Source organism: Silene latifolia, chromosome Y (genome assembly GCF_048544455.1).
Source record: "Silene latifolia isolate original U9 population chromosome Y, ASM4854445v1, whole genome shotgun sequence".
Classification (NCBI taxonomy): Eukaryota; Viridiplantae; Streptophyta; class Magnoliopsida; order Caryophyllales; family Caryophyllaceae; genus Silene; species Silene latifolia.
The window spans coordinates 447,757,948-447,763,763 of NC_133538.1; the positions used below are offsets into that span (position 1 = coordinate 447,757,948).

At 41.0% G+C, this 5,816-nt stretch overlaps 1 non-coding gene across 1 annotated transcript; it reads left to right on the top strand.

Moving 5' to 3' along the window:
* Nucleotides 1–5,329: 5,329 nt before the first annotated feature.
* Nucleotides 5,330–5,436, top strand: LOC141634887 (small nucleolar RNA R71). The gene has a single exon (XR_012539604.1). It is a non-coding gene; the product is annotated as a small nucleolar RNA R71 (small nucleolar RNA).
* Nucleotides 5,437–5,816: the final 380 nt, after the last annotated feature.

Genomic DNA, 5,816 nt, shown 5'->3' on the forward strand with positions numbered 1-5,816 from the left:
AAATGAACAATTAACATAAAATGACAATTGGCTTTAGGAATTCTAACCTAACAATTCTAGCTATGAACAAATAAAAGCAGTAAACTGAATAATAGAACAGAAGAATACCGTATGAAAACAGGAGGAAGAATCGAAAGTACGAACGAAAATAAACCAACAAAACCGATTTTATTGAATGATTAAGAAATCTAATGCTAAACTTGAACGCAAACCCTAATTATTTTTCTCAAACTGATGATATATAACTTGATGATTATTCTAAAAAACCAGGTTACGTTATATAGAAATATTACACAACTCTTATTCCTAAACCTAATTACAATGGGCTTCGGAATTCTCGTTCTATTAATTCACGTCAGAATTAACGGCTTGGTCGATCGACCACTGGGTCCGGTCGATCGACTGGACTGCACTGTACAGGAGCTACTGGAAGTCGTGCTCTGGTCGATCGACCAGAGGCATCGGTTGATCGACCACTGTAGCTGTAGACGAAATGGGGCAAATAGTAGCATAAACTACGTAAATGAGCTCTGAAATGCGTGTAAAATGGGGTGAAAAACATCATATAAATGACACGCATCACTAGTCCTCCACCATATCATCATTGTCATCATTTTCCTCCATAGAAGCGGACTCATCACCACTTCCCTCTTCACTTCCTTGCTCACTTCCTTCATCATCCTCATTAGCCTCTTCTTCTTCATCATCTACCTGTTCATCAACACCCTCATCATCATCAACCTCATCATCGACATTTCCATCTTCACCCGGTCTTTCACCCCTAGATGTGCTTGGAAAGAAGACTTCCCTATCCGCCCAACTAAGCAAAGGACATGAAGGATCAAGTAGTCCTTGCCTAGCTAAATGAAAGAGGGGTGGATATTGGGCCAATTATGCATCTACTCAATCATTGTAAGCTTGTTTATGCATCTCTTGCATAAGTAGAGTCATGTAGTCATTGCCCACTTCAACACCTTTGGGTTTGAACTCTTGATATTTGAATGGATAGGGTGGTGTGACAATGGAGGAGGAGGGTTCTTCAATTTCGCCCCTTTGTTGACGGATGATGTACTCGGCGCCTTTTGAGAGTGGAAGTAGGTAGTTTGGTCTATGAGCACTCAAGCGGCATATCTTGGAAGGCAAAGTGAAAGATCTAGCATCATTGGTGAGCCACCCATAGTTGGTGTCAAGAGGATTATGCTTGACCCACTTGTACTTGTTAATCATGGCATCCATGTCAATGAGATGACCCCCTTTGATCGCCACATAGGTGTTGTCCTTGTTGAAATTTGGATCACAGTACTTGGCCAAGAGAGTAACTAGACCTCCATTTACGATAAAAGCGGTGCCTTCATTACTACAATCAACATTGAGCCATCTTTCCACCAAAAGCCTTAGAGCATTGTAAGGCTTAGTGAATTCCCTTCCAACATTTAAGGCCGACTCAAGTAGAACAAAATCGAGCTTTGTAAAGTGATTAGTGTCTTTTCTTGCAATTATAGTATTCCCGATGACCTTGTGCCACACTCTAATGCCCAGATGGTGGACTAATAGAGCGCGACAAGCATGAAAGCTCAAAAATTTCTTCCCGGAAATCGCCACCCAAAGAGGAGCGGGGTCATACTTTTTGGGCATCTTATGATAGTATGGTGTTTCACTAAGACCTAATGCTTTACTCAAAACATCAAAGGTGATGCGCCTATTCACATTGGCAAGGCGAAACTCGATGTATGTACTGGTCTCTACCTTAGTCACTTTCAGTGAACTCAAGAATTCCAAGGTAAGGGAGGGGTATGTCAATTCTCTTGTAGTAAAAAATTTTCCCAACCCCATGGCTTCAAAGAAGGCTTTTGTTTGTTCGAGGACACCCAAGTTGTTCAAGGCATCTTCACATATGAATTTGGTGGGTAGAATGGCCTTCTTAGCATACTTGGCAAATGTATCCCTATGGGAGTTAGAAATGAAAATTACCTCCGGATGGTTTGATAATTGAGCAATTTCCGGAGTTGTTGTTGTTGTTGCTTCCAAGGGAGGATCTTGTTGTTGTTGAACTTCCAAGTTTGCATTAGCAACCACCATAGCCATTGAAGCTTTCTTTTTCTGAAGGCATTGTTGCCTTTTTTAGAGTGCCTTTGCCTTGAGTGCCTTTGTTGACCCTTTTGTTCTTGCCATTGATGATTATACTAAGAAAAGATTGAAAATCTTCAATTTCCAATTATACCCAAATCGATTTTAAGATGAAAGGATTTGCCTTTGTATTTCAAAAATCGACTCAAAGGTTGAAGATTTTGGTGCTTGGATTGATTATTGTTGGAAAAGGAGTGATTAATTGTTGTTGTAAGGAAGTTTGGATTTGATTTTGTTTAATTTGGTTGAGGAAATCTTGTTTTTGGTGATGGAGAGGATGAGGGTTTTGGGGTTTATGGGTAGTGTTTTGAATGTATGAATGAATGTGGGAAGGGATATTTAAAACACCCGAAATTTCGAATCTATAGGGGGGAGACGAGCGGATTCCCTTCGGAACGCTCGGATTCTGCTCAATCTGGGTTCAGGAAATCTCGCCCAAAGACGAGCGTCTTTCAGTGAAGACGGGCGGATTTCTGCAATTCAGGATGAGCGGATTCCTTCAGAGACGAGCGGATTTTGTTACAGGAATTTTTCTTATTCTGCACTGGCAAAAAGACGAGCGTCTTCTTGCAAAGACGAGCGGAATCTTTCAGACAGGCGTCTTCTCTGTTGGGATGCTTGGATTCTTCAACAGTCCCAAATTTTCAACTTTGCAGCTCATTTGGACGGACGGATTATCCAACAGATGCCCGGATTCCCTTAAGACGAGCTGATTCCCCTTAAGGACGCTCTGATTCCTCCTAGTCTACTCGGATTCAGTTCCATCCGTGCACTTGCATATCCCGTGTCATTTTCATCCTTCAAATCCCGTGTTCTTCATTGTAGGGGCACTACTAAGGCATGAATAGCCTAGACAATTGCTATCCCCACACTAAGATAAAGCACTACACATCAATAAAATAATTAGTCCCTCCCTCACTTCTCTCAAAAATGATAGATATCTTGATCAAAGCATAAAATCCAAAAATGACAAATAATGCAATGTAAGAATTAAAATGCAAGTTAGGGAGTTAGAAATATTTACAAATGGTGGTTTGGAGAGGACTCCACCAAACTCTCATCCTTAGTGAGATGTCATGGGGGCATGTCCAAGGTGTTGTTGATGTTACTAAACACCTTTAAGAAGTAGTCAAAAGCTTGTTCATTGTCATGATAAAGATCCTCAATAGATCTTTGCTCTTGTTGTCCTTCATGTTGGTCTTTATCGATAGCATTACCAATGTAGGGATTGAAAATCCCTTCAAACTCATCGTCCCAAAGACCGCAAACTTCATCTACTTGGTCACTAAAGATCTCTTGAGTTGATAGAGACAACTCTCCCACTTTCTTGTCTTGGCCAATGAGGCCATCTTCTTCATTGCTTGACTTTGGTGAGCTTTTCAAGCTCTCTTTGTTACAATTTCCTTGCTCTTTGAATGGAGCATCATCGACTTTCTTCTTCCATTGGAATTCCGACTTCTTCCTATCATCCTTCCGGCTATAATGATCAACCATAAAACGTGGTTCATGCAAACGGGGAGCTCTCATGGTCTTGTCAAGATTGAAAGTTATGCTTTCATCTCCCACTTCTAGAGTGAGCTCTCCATGTTTCACATCAATCACCGCACCCGCGGTGTGTAAGAAAGGTCTACCTAGAATGATTGGAATGTTGGAGTCTTCTTCCATCTCAACAATGACAAAGTCCACCAAGATGAAAAATTTCCCAACTCTTACGGGAACATCTTCCCATATCCCCAATGGTGCCTTCGTCGATCTATCGCCCATTTGGAGTATGATATTGGTGCATTTAAGCTCTCCCATCCCTATCCTTTTACTCACCGAGTACGGCATAACACTCACACTAGCCCCTAGATCACATAAGTCTTTGTTGATCGTGGTGTCGCCAATGGTACACGATATTGAGAAGCTTCCCGGATCTTTATTAAGTTTTGGAGGTGAACTCCCTTGAAGTATTGCACTACTCACCTTAGTGAAGGCGATAGTCTCAAGCTTCCGGATCGACTTCTTCTTCGTAAGGATGTCTTTCATGTACTTTGCATAGGCCGGAACGTGATTGATTAATTCCGTAAAAGGAATCGAGACTTCCAAATTCTTCACAATCTCCATAAATTTCCCAAGTTGGTCATCAAATTTGGGCTTGGCTTGACGAATCGGAAAAGGAAGTCTAATCACAATGGGCTCCTTCTCCTTGGCCTTGTCTTCATTTTTCTTTGAAACTTCTTCTTTTGATGGTTCTCCATCCTTGGAGTTTTGCACAACTTCTTCTTTGTCACTAGATTTCACAACTTTATCCTCAACTTGCTTCTCCGGTGCTTCATACCTTGTACCATTTCTCAAGTGAATGGCACTAACCGTTTCATGTCTCGGGGGATAACTTTGAGGTGGTAATTGCCCCTTTTGTCTTTGTGAGCTTGAAGATGCTAGTTGAGTTAATTGGGTTTCCAACATTTTGGTGTGGGCTAGGATGTTGTTGATGGTGATTTCCATTGCTTGACTATCCTTTTGCATTTGAGTGAAAAACTCTTGTTGATTGTTTTACATTTGGAGGACCGCTTTTTTAACATCAAAACCTTGGTAATTTTGTTGATTGTATGGAGTTTGATTTTGGTAACCTTGGTTTTGGTTGTAAAAGGGTCTTTGATTTTGGTTTCTCATGGGAGGTGGGGTGTATGTTCGTTGAGGGTTTTGAACATTTTGGCTTTTGTATGAGAGATTTGGGTGGTATTTGGTGTTTTCATTGTAATAGTTTGAATAAGGGGTACCACTCTTGTATGCTTGAAAAGTATTCTCTTGTTCATTTGTTCCCCTACATTCACTTTGGTCATGTCCCAAAGTTCCATAATTCTCACATATCCCACTTGGGATTGATGAAGATGCCGTCATGGCATTAACATGATGCTTTGGTGATTTTGAGGCTTCTTCAAGTCTAGCCATAGCTTTTTCGAACTTCAAATTGATGGTATCAATGTGAGCACTAAGTTGAGCACCCAATTGAGTAATAGAGTCCACTTCATGCTTTCCTCCTCTAGTAGCTTTGCGAGGTCTACTATATTGTGAATTATGGACCGCCATTTCCTCAATCTTGTTCCAAGTTTGATTGTCGTCAACTTCGGTGAACATTCCATTTGATCCCATGTTGAGAATGTTTATTGAGTCTTCATAAAGACCGTTCCAAAATTGTTGTACCAAGAACCAATCGCTAAGTCCATGATGAGGACATGAGCGACAAATTCCTTTGAATCGCTCCCAAGCTTCATACAAAGATTCTTCATCTCTTTGCTTTAAGACCGTAATTTGAGCTCTTAGCATGTTAATCTTTTCTGATGGATAGACCTTTTTGTAGAAAGCTAGAGCCAATTTCTTCCAAGGATCAATTCGGAGAGTAGCCTTATCAAGACCTTTCAACCATTGTTTTGCGGTGCCAATTAGAGAAAAAGGAAATAAGACCCATCGAATTTGGTCTTGAGTTACACCGGTTTGAGGAATCACATCACAATAGTCACAAAAAGTCTCCATGTGAGAGTGAGGGTCTTCACTAGGCATCCCCCCAAATTGGCTTCTTTCGACAAATTGGTTAAATGCGGATTTGGCAATAATGTTTCCGGTTAAATGTTGTGGTGTGGGAGTACCGTTGGCTAGGTTATCCTCGCTTGGTACGGAATGTGATGAAAATTTAGGCATTGTGGGTT